This window comes from Gossypium hirsutum, chromosome A13, assembly GCF_007990345.1.
Source record: "Gossypium hirsutum isolate 1008001.06 chromosome A13, Gossypium_hirsutum_v2.1, whole genome shotgun sequence".
Lineage (NCBI taxonomy): Eukaryota > Viridiplantae > Streptophyta > Magnoliopsida > Malvales > Malvaceae > Gossypium > Gossypium hirsutum.
In genome coordinates, this window is record NC_053436.1 from 17,952,486 (window position 1) to 17,974,474 (window position 21,989).

Sequence of the window (21,989 nt, forward strand, 5' to 3'; positions counted from 1 at the left end):
AACTTAGGGATCTCTACAGAACAAGTTGAATGAATAAATCGTTCAATTCGGAGCCAGAATAACAAGTAAAGTCTAGGTGGATTTTTCCTTAGGTATTGTCTCAAGTCAATCGATTTTCCCAAAACCAATTCCCCAATTCTTTTCACTGTGTGTTCTTAGTTTAAATAATTAGTTAATTAAAACAAACCCTTTTATTCTTAGGCTAGATAATAAAAAGATAGTTATTACTAGTACTTTTGGTTCCCTTGGGTACGATATCCCGGTCTTGCCATTACTATACTATTGTTCGATAGGTGCACTTGCCTTTTCGTCGTGATAATAGTTAGTCTAGGTTTGATCTTCATTATAAATATTTATTACTTGTTACGAATCACGCGATCAAGTTTTTGACGCTGTTTCCGGGGAACTAAAATATTAGGAACACTAAATTTTTATTACTTTAGCCATTTATTTTTCTTGCAATTTTATTTTATTTTATTATTTATTAATTTACTTTTCCTCTCTCTTGGCAGGTTTTTATAGTTTATGACTAGAAGAAACCCGTCGGGACCATTACTTTTTGACGAAGAAATCGATCATACAATTCGTAAAAATCCAAGAGAAATAAGGCGTAGCTTACGATACACGGAGAACGAGCGAGAATAAGATACTCAAACCCCAACCGACGAGATGGCTGAAAACCAAAGCAATCAGCTACCTCCTTCTATTGCTGCTAATCAAAATCCTGCTCCACGTACTATGTATGATTATGCTAAACCTTCTTTAACAGGAACTGAATCTAGCATAATTAGACCTACTGTAGCTGCAAATACTTTTGAATTAAAACCTAACACTATTCAGATGATACAGTAGTTTGTTTAGTTTGATGTTTTGCAGGATGAAGATCCCAATGCTCACTTAGCAAATTTCCTGGAATTTTGCGATACATTCAAAATTAATGGCATTTTTGATGATGTCATTCATCTTCGGTTATTTCCCTTTTCACTGAAAAAAAGCTAAACAGTGGTTGAACTCGTTACCGCGAGGGTCTATCACTACTTGGGAACAAAAGACCGAGAAATTTTTACTAAAATATTTTTCGCTGGCTAAAATGGCTAAATTATGTAATGATATCTCTTCTTTTGTGCAGATGGATTTAGAAACACTTTACGATGCATGAGAGAGATACAAGGGCTTACTAAGAAGGTGCCCTCACCATGGGTTACCGCTTTGGCTTTAAGTACAAACATTCCACAATGGCCTGAATCCCTCGACTCGGCAGATGGTTGACGCAGATGCTGGTGGAACCATCAACAATAAAACACCGGAAGATGCCTATGAATTTATAGAGGAGATGTCACTAAATAACTATCAGTGGCAAGTTATGAAGACTAAGCCAACAAAAACAGCCAGCGTTTATAACATCGATTCAATCACCATGCTCTCTAATCAGGTAGAACTTCTCAATAAAAAGATTGATGGCTTACTTGGTTCTACGCAGGTACATCCAGTAATGAGGTGTGACTCAAGTGGCGGAGGTGTGCATACAGAATACCAATCCTTCAATCCTACAACTGAAGAAGAACAAGTCAACTATATGGGTAACAATAACTTTCGATCTCAAAATAACCCATATAGTAATACCTATAATGCAGGTTGGAGGAACCACCCAAATTTCTCCTGGGGTGGTCAAGGGAATCAAAAGCCACAAAATCCTCAGGGTTTTCAACAGCCACCTTATCAACAAGAGAAGAAACCAAACCTTGAAGAGATGCTTTCTAAATTCATCTCGGTGTCACAAACCCGTTTTCAAAATACTGAAACAACACTTAAGAATCAACAAGCATCAATCCAAGGACTTGAAACTCAGATAGGCCAGCTATCCAAACTAATCTCCGAATGACCACAAGGTAGCTTACCAAGTAATACTAAACCTAATCCGAGGGAACACCTCAATGCAATTAGCACTCAAAATAAGGACGGACTCATTGCACCCGAGCCAGAAATACAACAAGACAACGCAATGAACAAAGGACGAGAAGAGGTAAACAATAATGATCCCAAATAGGTAATTACGAATCATGAACCTCGTGTGTCGTACCCTAAAGTGATGACGAAAGACAGAAAAGAAGAACAATTCAGTAAGTTTGTCAAACTCTTTAAAAAATTACATATTAACTTACCCTTTATTGAAGTTCTTTCGCAGATGCCCAACTCAGTAAAATTCTTAAAGGAACTTCTAACCAATAAAAGAAAATTAGACGCTACATCGCATGGGGAACTCAATGCAGTCTGCTCAGCTATTCTAAAGAATAAGCTACCTAACAAATTGAAAGATCTAGTGAGTTTTACAATTCCTTGCTTAATTGGTAGTTTATCTGTGAATAATACTTTAGCTGATCTAGGGGTAAGTATAAATGTTATGCCATATAAAATGTTTAAACGACTAGGTCTCGGTAAACCAAAACAGAATAGGATGAGCATACAATTGGCTGACAAAACAGTTAGATTTCCTAAGGGTATTATTGAAGATGTTCTCGTTAAAATTGATAAATTTATTTACCAGTAGACTTTGTCGTTTTAGATATGGACGAGGATAATGAGGTACCTTTAATTTTAGGACGACCCTTTTTAGCAGCTGCTAGAACCATCATTAATGTAGGCACAGGAGAGCTAACACTTCGTGCAGGTGACGACACAGTAACACTCCAAGCACGCGACTCAGTCAAAACCTCTAAAACTCAAAATAATGCTATAAAACCTGTCGATGATAAAACTAATATTCAATCGTCCTTGCAGGAACTTCCTCGAACCAAGACAACAGAGACAGTGCGCTACTATCATGAAGAGAACAAAGACGTCCATAGAGAACAAAGATGTCCATGAAGAACGAAGACTACGGATAGAGGAGCTAGACGAATGGCAAGAACACAAACCGAGAACACATGATAAACCAAAACTACGCCAAAACAAGCCCGATACCTCTCCTAATCAACTTAAGGTTGGCGATAAAGTCTTACTAGATCCTCACATTGTCACTACCACACCGAATGAGGAAATCCCTCTTACGGTACTTAGTATTTTTCCATTCGGTACGGTGGAGGTGAGTCATCCCAAGTTCGGCACTTTTAAGGTAAACAACACCCGTTTAAAACCTTATTTTAAGATTGACAACAGGAACGAGGAGTATGAACTCCTCGAACCAACATGATCATTCAACGGAGAGGTAAGTCGAGCTTAGACTATAAATAAGTGCTTCTCGGGAGGCAACCCGAGCACTAACATATTTTGATTTCTTTATTTTTAATTTTTATTTCTAACACTTTGAATCATTAACTTAATCTTTGAATTGCAAAGTTTTTCAGCACACACGGCCAGGCACACGAGCGTGCCTAAAGCCGTGGCCAAACAGGGGAAGAGGCACGGCTGTGTGGAAGCAGGACACACTTTTCCCAAAACATGGGGTGCGATAAATCCCCCATGACCGTGCGACATGGCCGTGGGTGAGCTTGATAGGAGACCACGGGCGTGGGAATAAAAAACCACGGGCGTGCCAGGGACAAGGCTCGATTCTGTTTCTTGGACACGGGCGTTAGACACGCCCGTGCCATTCAGTCGTGTACAATACTACACGGGTATGCTACCATAAAACATGAGCGTGGGAGAAGCGAACAAAGCTGGGCAAGGCCGTACGTCATGGCCGTGTTTGACACACGCCCGAGAGACACGGGCGTGTGATAGTAGCCGGGCACGACCTAACTTGCAAAATTCGAAAAGCATGGGCTCACCCTCAAAGTACATGGGCATGGCCCTAGGCCATGTGCCCCTCCCCTATATAAGCAAACCACTGTTCATCTTCTTCCTCCTTTCAAAACCCTAGTCAAAATCTACCTTCCTCTAACCCTTAATGCCTATTCCGGCCACCATTCCCTAGATTCTCACTCCCCCAACCCCCAAACCACCCTCAAATTCACTCCCCTTGCAATAATCCCCATTTTCCCCTCCCTATACCCTCAAATTTCCCACCACACGGCTTCATCCCTGTGTCACACGCCCGTGCTCGCCACCAACACGCCCGTGCAGCGCCATACAATAGCCTTTGGTTCCCTTTCTCAACCTTATTTTTCCAATTTATGTTGCTACATTAGTATTCTACATGTTTTGCATAGATATTGTTACTATTACAAATATGTTTTAGACAAGTTAGGAATTTGCTTTAGAATTTTCTATATTTGAATTGTTTAAGCTATTAAATCGCATATATTAGTTTTAGGCCTCTTGCTTAACTACTAATGTATCTTGGATTCTATCAATGCTAATGTATTTTCAGGAACATTATGTCGTCATCGAGAGGCAAGAAGGTCGTGGTTCCATCCTCAAAGAGACGTAGGGGACCGGGTTCTTCTGCGGTACATGCTACAGCCAAAGTTCGGCACCCGTTCCTTGAATTTCTGCAAGCTTCGCAGGAGGAGCTATTTTAGATATTACGCGCACGACCCATCACCACAGGTCGCTACATCGACTGGGCTGCCGTTGAGCAAGTTCAGCTCGCTGATGCCATCCGCGCCCTCCTATCTATAGACCTATGAGAACGGTTCTTCGCTATTACCGAGCCTACTTCTTTAGAGCTAACTTTAGAATTATGCTCTACTTTTCATTTACAGGTGGTGATGACGAACAATGACGACCCGGGAACCATTCACTTCCTATTAGGCGGTCTAGTTCGTGCGATGAGTGTCCTAGAGTTTGGAGTTGCTCTGGGACTTTACACCGATGAGTTTATGGAGGAGGAGGACATGAATGCACTACTACGCAATATCCACATCTCCCCTTCCTTGTGCTGGAAGGCTTTGGTGCCACTCTCTTCCACCTACAACCCCAGCTGCTCGAAGGCCTCAGCTCTCCCCCTTCCCGACGATATCTCCATGCCATATTGGCACACACCTTGACCAGAAGGAGAGAGAGCACCAGCGTCGTCAACACCTACGACCCCTACTATTTATGGTGCATGGTGAATGCACATGTGACTGACTCGGCATACTTCATTGCTTTTGCCATTCGCCATCAGACCAAGCGGCATAGGAAGGGAGTGATCTCTATCGGTCCCTACGTGACGCACCTTGCCAGACATTTCGACCTCCTCAACACTGTGGCCCAGTCATCAGCGCTTACCTTAATAGGTTAGATGTCCCCACAGGGCATCACGACTATGTTACACATGAGGATGATTGAGCGCCGACGTGGGATCGATCCTCCTCAGTACCGTCTCTCGCATGCCATTGACGAGGAGGATCTTGAGGACATCCCTGATGATGTTCCCCCACAGCATGAGGAGCCTTCCACCGTGCCACCTAGGGAATGACTAGTTCATGCGGCTGCTTCATTGACACATCTTTCCAACCGACTTGCCCACTTCGAGCAGTATTATACTACACAGTTCGAGATGATTCATGAGCAAGATCAACGACGGGATCGACAGATGGACAATATGTAGGCCATGATGCAGCAGCTGTGCCAGCACTTTCACATCGCCACTCCAGCACCACCACTTGAGGGCCCCACTGACGAGGATCATTGAATCCTCCTCTCTTTTTTTTATTCTTATTTTTATTTTTCTTTTTATTTTCATTTCAATTTTATTATTTTATTTTGAAAGACATATCTATATTAGTAAATTTTACTTTTTCCATTTTCTGGTATTCCTAACAAGTAATCCCACTACGCTATCTTCCACACTAACTCTTAATAAGCTCTTCATGATTCTACAGACTTCCAAGCAAAGCTGCTAGGAATATTTTACGGAATGAGGAACCAAATGGGAAATAATACCTCACAAGTGCCATGTTCAACGACCTAATTTCTTCATCTAGCCAAGAACAATGGCAGCTACCACTTTCCCTGAACACTTCATCCTCAGAATCAAGCTCCACATCCATATAATAGGGAGTTTCACCTCCTTTTCTCTTATGATTTTCTTTATTTTGAATAATCTATATTTGTAAATTGAGGGCAATGTACATCTTAAGTGTGTGGGGGTGAACATGAAGCCTAACTTTTTGCATTATTCTCAAATCCCTGAATTTGGTTTTGTGCTTAAGTGATTTTCTCATAAGCTTGATCGAATGAATTCTGATTGATCTATAATTATTATTGATATGTCATGAATTAGATCATGGGAATTATGCATGATCATTTGATTATAAGACATTAGAGAATCAAGCATGATAAATTGATATTTTGCGAACTAAAATTTTTAGACTATTTTCCTAAATTGAGGTATTATCTTGAAACTTAAGTAAACATGAATGACATCAAAAACCCAAATTTTTTGTGAGATTTTTGAGCCTTTTGAGCATATAGCTTTCTTTCTTGCTCACTTCTTTTGTGGTTTGAGTGTGTCAACATTGAATTGTTATTCTAGAACTTGCTTCGATTATACATGTCGAGATCACACGTATGATTTGATATACTGAGATGATAAAGGCACTTAGGATTTAACCCACTTACTCCATAAAAAGCCTTTCCACATAATTAAACCCTTAGCAAACTCCCTTTGAGCCTACTAACCTTTTTTATTGATTAACCCTTATCATTAACCCATTAACCCATTATTGTTGAAATCCTCTTTCTTAATTTACCTTTTTATCGAAATTAAATTTAATATTGTTACCTCACTATGTTCACCATTTTTTGTTACTGAATCATGAAGTATGATTTCTATATTGTATTGACTTAACTTGTTCTTAATTAAAAGAAAAACTCAGTATTATTATTGTAATTCTCAGCAAGATAAAGTTTTCATGAACTCATGTAAAATAGTTCTAGATATTTGTTTGTGGTTCAGTAATTAAGTTTTTGATAGTGGGGTAACATATTAAAATTATCTCAATTCTAACCCTTGTCTCTTCAGCTTGTATCCATACTTGTAACCTAAACCCCATTACAACCATGTAAAGACCTTTTGATTAGTATATCATATCATTTACAAGTGGTGGAGATTTGATTTTCATGCAAGCCTATGGTAATAACTTTTCATGTTAGATAATTGAGTGCTTAATCTTGAACCTTAAACACTTTGAGTGATTTGAGTGAATCTCTAGTGAGGATGTCATCTCTTATATATTTAGACTAAAGTTAATTACTTAGAGGAAGGAGATTACCTATGATTTTATTATCAAAATATCCGATTTAGATTGTTTGAGGTTTTTAATGACCCTATAGTTAAATTCTCACTATATGATTTTTCGTGGAATAGTCTGTAACATTATCAATACTGATTATGTGATTGAAAAGAATGAATTCTGGTAGTAAATGAGAATTTTGCTTGAGGACAAGCAAATGCTTAAGTGTGGGGGTATTTGATAAACACCAAATTATACATATCTATACCCCAAATACTTAGCATATTTATGGATGTTTACTACTAGATTTGTGAATTTTGGTGCTCTTAATCCGGTTATTTCATGTTTTGTACTCAGGAGAGTCCCAAGAGTCAAAAGGAGCCAAAAACGAGCTAAAAAGGGACAAAACAGACCAAATCGAGAAGACCACAAGGCCTAAGCCTTTCCACACGAGCTACTTACATGCCCGTGTCTGTCGAGGGTGTCGACCAAGGATCTCACGATTCACACGGCATGGCCATTGATACACACAACTGTGTGCAATTTAATGGGTCGAACACGGCCTGGCAATCACGTCACACGACCGTGGCACACGGGCGTGTCCCATTTTCAAAGAGTTGTATTTTACACGGAAAAGGATACTTAGGGAGGAAGAAAGATAATCCAAAGCCTATATAAACACCCTAAGTGTGACCTAATGAGGGGGCCTCTTCCAGAACTTTTCTGAAATACAAAACCTCACTCCAAGAATTACTTGAAGAAAGCCAGACGATCTATCCCAAAAGTTGGAGCTACTCCAAGACTGAAGATCTCTCTCAGAATTCCTTCAGGGGTTTTAGAGTTTTCTTTATGTTTTTTTATTTTTATACTTTTGAGATGTATTCTTATTTAGTCATAAACTAAACCCCTAAATTCCTAGGGGAATGAAACCTAAGATGAATCTTATTATTATTTTCTGAATCGTATGATAAATATTTAACTTGTTCTTAATTATGTGTTCTTAATTCTTGTTTTGATATCCCAGGATACTGATTCAAGACACGCTCTGTAATAGCCCAAAATTGGGTCTAGTTGGAACAGAGGTTTCGGGACCACAAAATTCGAGAGAGAAATAATTATTTTATGATTATTTTGAGGTCTATGATATGATTGCATGATTTTGTGAAAATTTCGTGAAGAAATTCTATGCATAAAGTGCTCAATTTAAAGTTAGGGACTAAATTGAATAAGTTGCAAAACTTGCATTCTAGAAGTTTCTAGTATGAAATTGCTTTGAAATATTAATTAGGAGGTCTTAAATAGCAATTTTACCAATTTCTAAGTGATGGACAAAAATTGGACATGGATGGAATTTTTGAAAGTTTAGTAAGGAAGGGCATTTTGGTCATTTGGTAATTAAAAGAAATAAAATGGGAAAATAAAGCCAAAATTTACTCATCGTTTTCATGGAGGCCGAAATTAGCATGGGGGAAACCATGGCTAGGGTTTTCAAGCTTTCCAGGCTCAATAGTAAGTCCGTTCTAATCCCGTTTGGATATATTCAAATCCCAATAGCACCTGAAGATCAAGAAAAGCGACATTCACATGTCCATACGGTATGTTTGCTTATCGTAGAATGCCTTTCGAATTATGTAATGCTCCTGCTACTTTTCAGCTTTGCATGATGGCCATTTTTGACGAACTCGTAGAAGACATCATAGAGGTATTTATGGATGATTTCTCGATTTTTGATAACTCTTTCCATCTTTTCCTTAAAAATTTAAAACAAGTCTTAACAAGATACGAGGAAACAAATCTGGTGCTCACTTGGGAAAAATGTCATTTTATGGTTCAAGAAGGTATTGTGTTAGGACATAAAATTTCTATTAAAGGGATTGAGGTCAATAAATCTAAAACTGAAGCCATTGAGAAACTACCTGCTCCTAAATCGGTTAAGGCTATTAGAAGCTTTTTAGGACATGCTGGGTTTTATAGAAGATTTATTAAAGTTTTTTCTAAAATAGCTAAGCCTCTGACTAAATTACTAGAAAAAGATGTGCCTTTTAATTTTGATCAAGAATGTTTAGAAGCATTCAATACTTTAAAGGATAAATTGACTAAAGCTCCAATTATAATTGCACTTGATTGGAATTCACCTTTCGAACTAATGTATGATGCGAGTGATTTTGCAGTAGGTGCAGTTTTGGGATAGTGAAGAGATAAGCATTTTCAACCTATCTACTATGCTAGAAAAACTTTGACTGTCGCACAAGAAAACTACACCACCACAGAGAAAGAGCTGCTAGCTGTGGTTTTTGCTTTCGATAAATTTAGGCCATATCTAATATTGTCTAGAGTTGTTGTTTATACTGACCATTCTGCTCTTCACTACCTTTTAACTAAGACTGATGCAAAACCTCGACTCATTCGATGGATTTTGTTATTGCAGGAATTTGACTTGGAAATTAAGGATAGGAAAGGAACAGAAAATCTCGCGGCTGATCATCTTTCCAGGCTTGAAAATTCAAGTACCAAAGAGCTAGATGAAGTTGAAATAAATGATTCATTCCCTAAAGAACAATTTTTTTCCATATCTAATTCTGAGGTACCCTGGTTTGTAGACATTGCAAATTTTTTAGCCACTAACATTATTCCAAAAGGGTTGACACATCAACAAAAGAAGCGATTCTTTACTGATGTGAAAAACTACTTTTTAGAGGACCCTTTCCTTTTCCGTATATGCGTAGACCAAGTCATTAGGAGATGCGTTACAAGGACAGAAGCATTGAAGATCTTAGACCATTGCCACTCAGGACCGACTAGAGGACATTACAGTGGGAATAAGACCGCACATAATGTAATATCCTGAATTAGGGCCTAATCGGAATAATGGTTTCGGGATGACAAATTCGAGATAGAAATAATTATTTTATTATCATTTTAGGGTCTATGGCATGATTTCATGATTTTGTGAAAATTTCGTTTAGAAATTTTATCGATAGAGGGTCTAATTTGATATTTAAGACTAAATTGCAAAAGTTGTAAACTATGTGTTCTAGTTCACAAAGGTACTAAGTACTTGTGAGTAATGGGTTTTAAAGTGGAGGTCCTTGGATAGTAATTAGACCATTATACTAGTTTGGGCAAAAATACCTAAAGGAAGATAAAACACCATAGTTTTTAATTAAGGGCATTTTGGTCATTTAGTTATTAAAAATAATTAAAAACAAAATTAAAAGCCAATTTTTGTCCTTCTTCATCCCCTTGGCCGAATTTCACATGAGTAAGACATAGCTAGGGTTTTTCAAGCTTCCAAGCTCAATTGTAAGTCCATTTTGGCCTCGTTTTTAATGTTCTTTACGTTTTTGGAGTCCCGGTAACTTGATTAAGCTTATTCTAGCAATAATTTAACCTAGGGTTTATATTTGGAAAAATACCCATAGGTGAAATGTGTTTATTTTGATGTTTTATGATAGAATATGAAGCTTGAAATTCTGTTAAACAACTTTTGCTAAGCGGTTTTACGTGAAAACGAGTAAAACGACATAATTGGTAAAAATACCTAATGTTCATAAGTACATGTTAGAGTGAGAATTTGATGTTTCCATAGAAGGGAAAAATGATCAGCATGTCATAAAAAATAATAAAATAGGATGAAGTTTAATTTCCGAGCCTTGGGGAAAAAGTGTAAATATGTAAAAGTTTAGGGGCAAAAATGTAATTTTTCCAAAGTTTGAGTCAAGGACTGTTTTAATAAATGTGAGTATTAAATAAGCTAAAATTTTTATTTAAGATCAAGAGAAACAAGATTCGAGTCGTGATCAAGGGAAAAATAAAGTTTACGAGGAATAGACTCGATTTCTAACATTTTGTACCGAGGTAAGTTCAGGTGTAAATGTAGTAACATAATTGTCATTTTAAGTAATTTAAAGTCATTTATATGATATGATGATTATTATCATGAAATATTATGCTTTGTGGATTATTATTTAGTAATATGCAAATTATGTGAGTTACTTGATAAATATGAAACCTATCAAGTATCGGTTCGACATTCCGTGGAAGACAGCAAAGATGTGTGATTGAGGAAAATCCCGTTTGAACCTTGGGAATAGATTAGGATACAAGTGACATGTCAGTTGGATATTTGAGTTCTGATCTCGTTAAGTTGAGTCCGAGTTCGTGAGATGTAACTAGGCATCCGAACTTGTTAAGTTGACTCCGAGTTCACTTATGGATGCAAACTCCCTAGCTCGTTGAGTTGAGCCCGAGTTCGCTTATAGGCGGATTACATGGTAGCTTGGCTACATAATTTCTGCAGGCTATTGAGTTTGTCTAGCTGCGGGTATGGCACTTATGTGCATGCAATCCGTGTATCCAAATTATATTCCGATGTGTTCAATGGGTGAATCTTAAGTGAATAAGGAGAATACTTAAGATGAAGGTGACATGTTGGTAAGTGTGGTGAATGAGAAAATTTGGACAGGTATGTGCTTAAACCCTAGGGGTTGAGAACTTGGTATGATGAAATCATGGTAAGATAGTAAATGCAAATGTAACATGAATGTCTTGGTGATATTTATACAAATGATGTTTTATGTGGGAATGCATGATTATGTTACATGTTATTTACATGTGAACTTACTAAGCATTTATGCTTACTCCCTCTTTTCCATTCTTTGTAGTTTTGACACGCCAGCTTGGAAATTGGGAACGGTCGGAGGCTCGCTTACACTATCCGTGACCATTTTGGTATTGTATATTTTGAGTATGGCATGTATAGCATTATAATCATTTTTTGTATATGATCTTATGATATGGCCATTGGGTGGTAAGGAAATGTTTGATAATGATTAGCCATTGGAATGGCTAATAAAGATCATATTTGGTGTTATGTATGCTTAATGTGCTATCTAATCCATGGAAATTCATAAAAAGTGAAATTTGCTATAAAACAGTATCATACAGCAGTAATGACGTGAGTTTGAAAAATCACTAAAAATATTAGAAATAGAATTAGATCATTAATAAAATATTAAATTGAATCTTATTGAGTCTATTTTCATATGGAAGAAACAAAACAAGTAAATGAGTTTTATTTTATGAGAAATTTGAGTTTTGGTGGAATAGGGTCAGAGCAATTTCTGTATCCCTTATTTTGACTTTATAAATTTATTAAAAATTGTAAAAAAATAATTATGAGTCATAATTTATATGTATAGATTCCGTATTGAGTCTACATTTAATAAAAACAAATGGAATAGTCATTTGAATTCTGTATAGAGAGAAAAGTGATTCATAGTGAACAGAGATCAGACCAGTTGAACACTGAAATAGGGGAAATTTTAACTAATAAACTATACTAATTGGCCCAACCAAAAATTCTGGAAAAAGTGTTAGTAAATAGATATATGAATCTAGTTTCAGGAAAAATTTATGGATTTTAATTTTGAGTTTCATAACTTGAGATATGATTTTTTTTAGCAACTGTGACGCAGATGGGCAGTTTATTAAGAAAGGTGAAATAAATTGTTTGAAATTGTTTAAGTGACAATTTAAGTCTGTTAACACCTCGTGCTCGACTCTGGCGATGTCTCAGGTAAGGGGATGTTACAATTGGTGGTATCAGAGCTACGGTTTAGTCGGTTCTCGGACTAATGTGGTGTATGTATGGGTTTTGCTATGCATGCCATATATATATTGTGATAGTGTGACGACTCCTGACCTTTAAAATGATTTTTTTATATAGTAAATGGATCCCGATCCAGCTGTGGCCGATGATGTAGAGAGCAATGCGCCAGCTCCTGCTGAAGGGGCTGTGCCGACTGAAAATCGACCTCCTACTGTTAGTCAGGAGGAGAAGGGGCTCGGGAAGCCTTTCTCCAGATGATGAATGCATGGTACACCGAGTTCGTTTGTACGAACCCGAATGCTCAACAACCTCCCCCACCTCCCCCGATGCCTCAACCTGTACCCCCGATGCCTCAAGGTATGGATCTGATGAAATTTCATAGAACCCCAATTGACAGAATTCGCAAGCAAGGGGCTGAAGAATTCAGGGCAAATGTTGATGATGATGCCGAAAAAGCAAAATTTTGGCTTGAGAATTCTATTCGGGTATTTGATGAATTGTCTTGTACACCTGAAGAGTGCTTAAAATGTGCTATATCTTTGTTGAGAGATTCAGCCTATTATTAGTGGAAGACATTGATTTCAATGGTACCGAAAGAGAAAGTTACTTGGGAGTTCTTTTAAGAAAAATTTTGGAAGAAATACATCAGTGAAAAATTTGTTGAACAGAAGCGTAAAGAGTTTCTCGAGTTGAAACAAGGCAACATGACAGTTACTGAGTATGAAAGGGAGTTCGTTCGGTTGAGTAAGTATGCTAGAGAATGTATTCCTTTAGAGGCTAAAATGTGCAGACGATTTGAAGACGGACTCAATGAAGACATCAAAGTATTTTTGGGATTGCTTGAGTCGAAAGAGTTCGTAGTACTTGTTGATCGGGCTTGCAAGGCTGAAGAACTAATTAAAGAACAGAGAAAGGCAGAGGCTGAGACTAGAAATTTGAAGAAAAGACCGATGAGCAGTGCATTCCCACTGCAATCTAGAAAATCCTGAGATATGAATTCTCGTTCTCATGTTTCGGCCTGACATTCATATGGGAATTGTAAGAAGAAAAATACGGGTTTTAAATCTCAAACTACTTCTATGGCTAGTGTGGGAAATTTGAGATTTGTTAGACCTGAGTGCTAATAATGTGGTAGAAGTCACCTTGGTCCTTGTAGAACTAACGAATGTTACCAGTGTGGTTCTTCAGATCATTTTATTAGAGACTGTCCCGAGAGAATTGAGAAAGAAAAATTTCAAAGTGCAAAACCTAGTGGTACAGTTTGAGAGGAAGATCTTCGAGAAATGCTGGGAATGAGGCAAGCAGCAAGAATGTAGTCAGAGATTCAGCGTTTAAATCTGAAGCTAGAGCTCCGGCTAGAGCTTATGCCATAAGGGCGCGTGAAGATGTTTCATCTCTCGATGTGATCACTGGTATTTTTTCTCTTTATGATGTTAACGTTATTGCTTTGATTGACCCCGATTCTACTTATTCATATATGTGCATGAAATTGGTTTCTAATATGAGTATACCTGTTGAGTCTACGAAATTTATGATTAAAGTGTCAAACCCATTAGGCAAATGTGTTATAGTTGATAAAGTATGCAAGAAATGTCCTTTGATGATTGGAGGTCATTATTTTCTGGCTGACTTGATGTTGTTGCCGTTTGACGAATTTGATGTTATTTTGGGTATGGATTGGTTGACATTGCATGATGCTATAATAAATTGTAAACAAAAGGTTATTGAATTAAAATGTGAAAATGGCAAAATTCTACGGGTTGAATCAGACGAATCAGAGGCATTACCTAGTGTGATTTCTTTGATGTCGGTTCAGAGATATTTGAGAAAGGGTTATGAAGCTTATTTGGCATATGTGTTGAACATAAAGGAATTTGAGAAGAAAATTGAATCAGTGCTGATTGTATGTGAATTTGCGGATGTATTTCCAGAAGAGTTGCCGGGTTTGCCTCCTGTCAGAGAAGTAGAATTTGGTATTGAGTTAATACCGAGAACAACTCCGATCTCGATTGCTCCATATAGAATGGCACCAATAGAGTTGAAAGAATTAAAGTCGCAATTGCAAGAGTTGACTGACAAAGGCTTTGTGAGACCGAGTTTTTCACCTTGGGGTGCTCTCGTATTATTTGTGAAATAAAAGGATGGTTCTATGAGATTGTGTGTAGACTATCGGTAGTTAAATAAGGTAACAATCAAGAACAAGTATCCGTTACCGAGAATTGATGATTTGTTTGATCAGCTGAAAAGAGCAACATGGTTTTCAAAGATTGACTTGAGGTCTGGATATTACCAGCTGTGAATAAAAGAGTCAGATGTGCCTAAAACTGCTTTTAGAACAAGGTACAGCCATCATGAATTTTTAGTTATGCCATTCGGTTTGACAAATGCTCTTGCTGTGTTTATGGATTTAATGAATTGCCTATTTCGGCCATACTTGGACAAGTTTGTTGTTGTATTTATTGATGATATCTTAATTTATTCGAAAGATGAGATAGAGCATGCTGAGCACTTGAGGATAGTTTTGTGAATTTTAAGAGATAAGCAGTTGTATGCCAAATTTAATAAGAGAGAATTTTGGCTTCGAGAAGTTGGATTTTTGGGTCATATTATTTCAGGTGATGGTATACGGGTTGATCCCAGTAAAATTTTGGCTATTGTTGATTGGAAACCGCCAAAGAATGTAACTAAGGTTAGAAGTTTCTTGCGTCTAGCTGGTTATTATCGACGGTTTGTAAATTGGTTTTCTATAATTCCTACTCCTATGACCAGACTACTCCAAAAGGATGTTAAATTTGAATGCATGGAAGAATGTCAACAAAGCTTTGAGAAATTGAAAAAGTTACTGACTGAGGCACCAGTGTTAGTACAACCCGAGTCAGGTAAAGAATTTGTGGTGTATAGTGATGCTTCTCTAATGGCTTGGGATGTGTACTTATGCAAGAAAGAAAAGTGGTGGATTATGCTTCGAGGCAGTTGAAACCTCACGAAAGGAATTATCTGACTCATGATTTTGAACTGGCTGCTATAGTGTTTGCTTGGAAGATTTGGCGACATTATTTGTATGGTGAAAAGTACCGAGTATATACCAACCACAAAAGTCTCAAGTACTTGATGTCATAAAAAGACTTGAATTTGAAACAGTGGAGATGGTTAGAATTATTGAAAGATTACGAGCTTGTGATTGAATACCATCCGGGGAAAGCAAATGTGGTTGCCGATGCTTTGATTAGAAAGTCGTTGTTTTCTTTGAGAGCTATGAATATTCAGTTGATGATGTCTGACGATGGTTCGATTCTAGCAGAGTTGAGAACAAGACCGATGTTTTTACAAGAGATTTGCGAAGCTCAGAAAAGTGACAAAGATTTGCAAGCCAAGAGGAAGCAATGTGAGGCTAATACAGGATCAGATTTCAGAATCGGTTCTGATGGTTGCTTGATGTTTAAAGATCGGATTTGTGTACCGAAAAATGATGAGTTGATTCAAAAGATCTTGCATGAAGCACATAGTGGTTGTTTGTCAATTCACCCAGGCAGTACAAAAATGTAAAATGACTTGAAGAAAATGTATTGGTGGAACAAAATGAAAAGATATATCTCCAAGTTCATATCGAAATGCTTAATTTGTCAACAAGTGAAAGCTGAACACCAAGTGCCTTCGGGATTACTTCAGCCTATCATGATTCCCAAGTGAAAGTAGGATCGAATTACTATGGATTTTGTATCAGGGTTGCTGTTAACTCCGAGGAAGAAAGATGCCATCTGGGTAATAGTCGATAGATTGACTAAATTGGCTCATTTTATTCCGCTATTTACTAATTATTCTCTTAATAAGTTGGCTGAATTGTATATCAGTGAGATTGTTAGACTTCACGGAGTACCTTTGTCGATCATTTCGGATAGAGATCCGAGATTTACATCGCGTTTTTGGTAAAAGTTGCAAGAGACATTAGGTACGAAGTTAAATTTCAGCACTGTCTTCCATCCATAGACTGATGGACAATCAGAGAGAGTAATTCAGATTCTTGGAGACATATTCAGATGTTGTGTATTGGAATTCCAAGGTAGTTGGGAAAGATACTTACCATTGGTAGAATTTGCCTACAATAATAGTTATCAGATGAGTTTGAAGATGGCACCTTATGAAGCATTGTACGGTCATAAGTGTCGGACGCCATTGTATTGGACTGAACTCAAAGAAAATTAGATTTACGGAGTTGATCTAATTAAAGAAACCGAAGAAAAAGTGAAAGTGATTCGAGATTGTTTGAAAGCTGCTTCAGATAGACAGAAATCCTACGCGGATTTGAAACGAAAAGAAATCAAGTTTCAAGTCAGCGATAAGGTATTTTTAAAAGTGTCTCAATGGAAGAAAGTTTTTAGATTTGGTCGAAAAGGCAAGTTGAGACCACGTTTTATTGGACCGTTGAGATAATTGAAAGAGTTGGACCGGTAGCATATTGGTTAGCATTACCACCTGTATTAGAGAAGATTCATGATGTGTTCTACGTATATATGTTACGCTGGTACCATTCGGATTCTTCACATGTAATTTCACCGACGGAAATTGAGCTACAACTGGATATGACTTACAATGAAGAGCCGATTAAGATTTTAGCTCGGGAGGTCAAGCAACTAAGAAATAAAAGTATCGCTCTCATGAAAGTATTGTTGAAAAAGCACGGGGTAGAAAAGGCTACTGGGAGCCCAAGGAAACTATAAGGAATCAATACCCACACCTGTTTACCGGTAAGATTTTCGGGGATGAAAATCCCTAAAGGGGGGAGAGTTGTAATATCCCAAATTAGGGCCTAATCGGAATAGTGGTTTCAAGACGACAAATTCAAGATATAAATAATTATTTTATTATCATTTTAGGGTCATGGCATGATTTCATGATTGTGTGAAAATTTCGTTTAGAAATTTTATCGATAGAGGGTCCAATTTGATATTTAGGACTAAATTGCAAAAGTTGTAAAATCTGTGTTCTAGTTCACAAGGTACTAAGTACTTGTGAGTAATGGGTTTTTAAAGTGGAGGTCCTTGGATATTAATTAGACCATTATACTAGTTTGGAAAAAAATCCCTAAAGGAAGATAAAACAACATAGTTTTTAATTACGGGCATTTTGGTCATTTAGTTATTAAAATGAATTAAAAACAAAATCAAAAGCCAATTTTTGTCCATCTTCAACCCCTTGGCTGAATTTCACATGAGGAAGACTTATCTATGGTTTTTCAAGCTTCCAAGCTCGATTGTAAGTCCATTTTAGCCCCGTTTTTAATTTTTTTTTACGTTTTTGGAGTCCCGGTAACTTGATTAAGCTTATTCTAGAAATAATTTAACCTAGGGTTTATATTTGGAAAAATACCCATAGGTGAAATGTGTTTATTTTGATGTTTTATGGTAAAATATGAAGCTTGAAATTGTGTTAAACAACTTTTGCTGAGCGATTTTACGTGAAAACGAGTAAAACGACATAATTGGTAAAAATACCTAATGTTCATAAGTACATGTTAGAGTGAGAATTTGATGTTTCCATAGAAGGAATGTCATAAAACATAAGAAAATAGGATGAAGTTTAATTTCCGAGCCTTGGGGAAAAAGTGTAAATATGTAAAAGTTTAGGGGCAAAAATATAATTTTACCAAAGTTTGAGTCAAGGACTGTTTTAATAAATGTGAGTATTAAATAAGCTAAAATTTTCTATTTTAGTTCAAGAGAAACAAGATTCGAGTCGTGATCAAGGGAAAAATAAAGTTTACTAGTAATAGACTCGATTTCTAACATTTTGTACTGAGGTAAGTTCAGGTGTAAATGTAGTAACATAATTATCATTTTAAGTAATTTAATGTTATTTATATGATATTATGATCATGATATATTATGCTTTGTGGATTATTATTTAGTAATATGCAAATTATGTGAGCTACTTGATAAATATGAAATGCTATCAAGTATCGGTTCTGACATTCCGTAGAAGACAGCAAAGATGTGTGATTGAGGAAAATCCCGTTTGAACCTTGGGAATAGATTAGGATAAAAGTGACATGTCATTAGGATATTTGAGTTCCGAGCTCGTTGAGTTGAGTCCGAGTTCGTGAGATGTAACTAGGTATCTGAACTCGTTGAGTTGAGTCCAAGTTCACTTATGGATACGAACGCTCGAGCTCGTTGAGTTGAGTCCTAGTTCGCTTATAGGCGGGTTACATGGTAGCTTGGCTACATAATTTTAGTAGGCTATTGAGTTGATCTAGCTGCGGGTATGGCACTTATGTGCATGCAATCCGTGTATCCAAATTATATTCCGTTGTGTTCAACGGGTGAATCTTAAGTGAATAAGGAGAATACTTAAGACGAAGGTGACATGTTGGTGAGTGTGGTGAATGAGAAAATTTGGACAGGTATGTGCTTAAACCCTCGGGTTGAGAACTTGGTATGATGAAATCGTGGTAGGATAGTAAATTCAAATGTAACATGAATGTCTTGGTGATATTTATACAAATGATGTTTTATGTTGGATTGCATGATTATGTTACTTGCTATTTACCTGTGAACTTATGAAGCATTTATGCTTACTCCCTCCCTTCCATTCTTTATAGTTTTGACAAGCCAGCTCAGAAATTGGGAACGGTCGGAGGCTCGCTCACACTATCCGTGGACCATTTTGGTATAGTGGCTTGTATATTTTGAGTATGGCATGTATAGCATTATAATCATTTTTTGTATATGACCTTATGATATGGATATTGGGTGGTAAGGAAATGTTTGGTAATGATTAGCCATTGGAATGGCTAATAAAGATCATGTTTGGTGTTATGTATGCTTAATGTGCTATCTAATCCATGAAAATTCATAAAAAGGTGAAATTTGCTATAAAACAGTATCATATAGCAGCAATGATGTGAGTTTTAAAAATCACTAAAAATAGTAAAGATAGAATTAGATGATTAATAAAAGATGAAATTGAAGATTATTGAGTCTAGTTTCATATGGCAGAAACAAAACAGGTAAACGAGTTGTATTTTATGAGAAATTTGAATTTTTGGTGGAATAGGGTCAGAGTAATTTTTGAATCCCCTATTCTAACTTTATAAATTCACTAAAAATAAAAAATAATTAGGAGTCATACTTTATATTCATAGATTCCTTATTGATTTTATGCTTCATAGAAATAAATGGCATAGTCATTTGAATTCTGTATAGAGAGAAAAGTAATTTGTAGTGAACAGAAGTCAGAGCAGTCAAACACTGAAATAGGGGAAACTTTAACTAATAAACTGTACTAATTGGCCTGACCAAAAATTCTGGAAAAAAATTAGTAAATAAATATATGAGTCTAGTTTTAGGGAAAATTTACGGATTGTAATTTCAAGTTTCATAACTCAAGATATGAAATTTTTTAGCGACTGTGATGCAAAAGGGCAGTTTATTACGAAAGGTGAAATAAATTGTTTGAAATTGTTTAAGTGATAATTTAAGTCTGTTAACGCCTCGTGCTCGACTCCAGCGACGGCCTCGGGTAAGGGGGTGTTACACATAAAATACTCGAATCAGGTTTTTATTGGCCCACTCTAGTCAAGATGCCAACAGGTATGTTACTTCTTGTGACAAATGCCAAAGGACAGGTAATATCTCCAAACGTGATGAAATGCCTCAGACATATATGCTTTCATGTGAAATATTTGACGTTTAGGGTATCGACTTCATGGGTCCATTCCCTAGTTCATTTGGGAATAAATACATCTTAGTAGCTGTCGATTATATGTCCAAATGAGTTGAAGCCCAAGCTTTACCTACTAATGATGCTAGAGTAGTAGTACGTTTCCTTAAGAAACTTTTCTCTCGATTTGGAACACCTAGAGCAATCATCAGTGATAGGGGTACTCATTTTTGTAACGCCCAATTTGACAAGATCCTTAAGAAATATGGAATTCACCACAGAACAGCTACCCCTTACCACCTTCAAACTAGTGGCCAAGTGGAAGTGGCAAATAGAGAGTTTAAATGTATCCTAGAAAAGACAGTAGAATCGAACAGGAAGGATTGGGCGATGAAAGTAGATAATGCTTTATGGGCTTATAGAATTGCTTTTAAGACCCCCATAGGAACATCACATTACAGACTTGTTTATGGAAAAAGTTGTCATCTACCATTTGAGTTAGAACATAAGGCATTCTGGGCTATAAAACTTCTAAACCTTAATCCCAAACTTGTAGGTGAAAACAGGTTGATGCAGTTGAACGAGTTAGATGAGAGGCGAACCAATGCATATGAAAATTCATGCCTATATAAGGAAGCAAAGAAGCACTGCCACAACGCTCGGTTAAGACAACATAAGCAATTTGAAGTTGGAGATCTTGTCCTGTTGTATAACTCGAGGCTCAAATTGTTCCCTTGGAAGCTTAAATCACGATGGTCAGGTCCTTTCGTAGTCCAAACTGTCTTTCCATATGACACAGTAGAGGTAAGTCACCCACACAAGGCACTTTCAAGGTAAATGGACATCACCTCAAACCCTACAAAGGTGAGAATTTCAAAGACGATAGAGAGGAGCTATGGCTCCACGAACTTCCCTAAATATATCCACAAGGTAGAGTCAAGCTTAGACTCTAAGTAAGTGCTTCTTGGGAGGCAACTTAAGCACTAACCTCACTAAATAGGGTTTAAATTTTCTTTAACTGTAAGAAATTTTAACATTTGACAGGGGCAAACACGGCCTAGCCCACGAGCGTGCTTTAAGCCGTGCTCATACCAGGGGATGCGACACGGCCATACGATACGACCATGTGAAAATAGAGGAAAACATTTACCCAAAACATGGGATTCGATACATTGCCACGGCCAAGCGACGTGGTCGTGGGCAATTCTGCCAAATCAACATGGGCATATGACACGCCTGTGTCTATTAACCGTGGTCAAAATTGCCAAATTAACACGGGTGTGTGACATGCCTGTGCCACCACCCATGGTCGAGACTATCAAAAGAACACGGGCGTGCACATATATACACGGGCGTTGGAGAACCGAACCACATCACGCACGGTCGTGCGATATGACCATATGACCATATGGCCTATACACACGGGCGTGTCCTCAGGCCATGTGGTGATTCCTCATATCACGATAAACACGGGTTGGACGAGAGCCACACGGGCGTGTGACACAGCCGTGTGAGACCAGTGTTGGGCGACACGACCGTGCCTCTTTTTAAACTTGTTTTATTTTTATTTTCTTTACTTTTATTTCTATTTATTTTTAAAGACTCATGTTTTATATTCT

General features: G+C 37.3%; 1 non-coding gene across 1 annotated transcript; it reads right to left on the bottom strand.

The window, feature by feature from the left end:
• Nucleotides 1-1,096: 1,096 nt before the first annotated feature.
• LOC121213338 (small nucleolar RNA R71) lies at nucleotides 1,097-1,203 on the bottom strand. Its single transcript, XR_005908721.1, has one exon. It is a non-coding gene; the product is annotated as a small nucleolar RNA R71 (small nucleolar RNA).
• Between the last annotated feature and the right edge of the window lie 20,786 nt (nucleotides 1,204-21,989).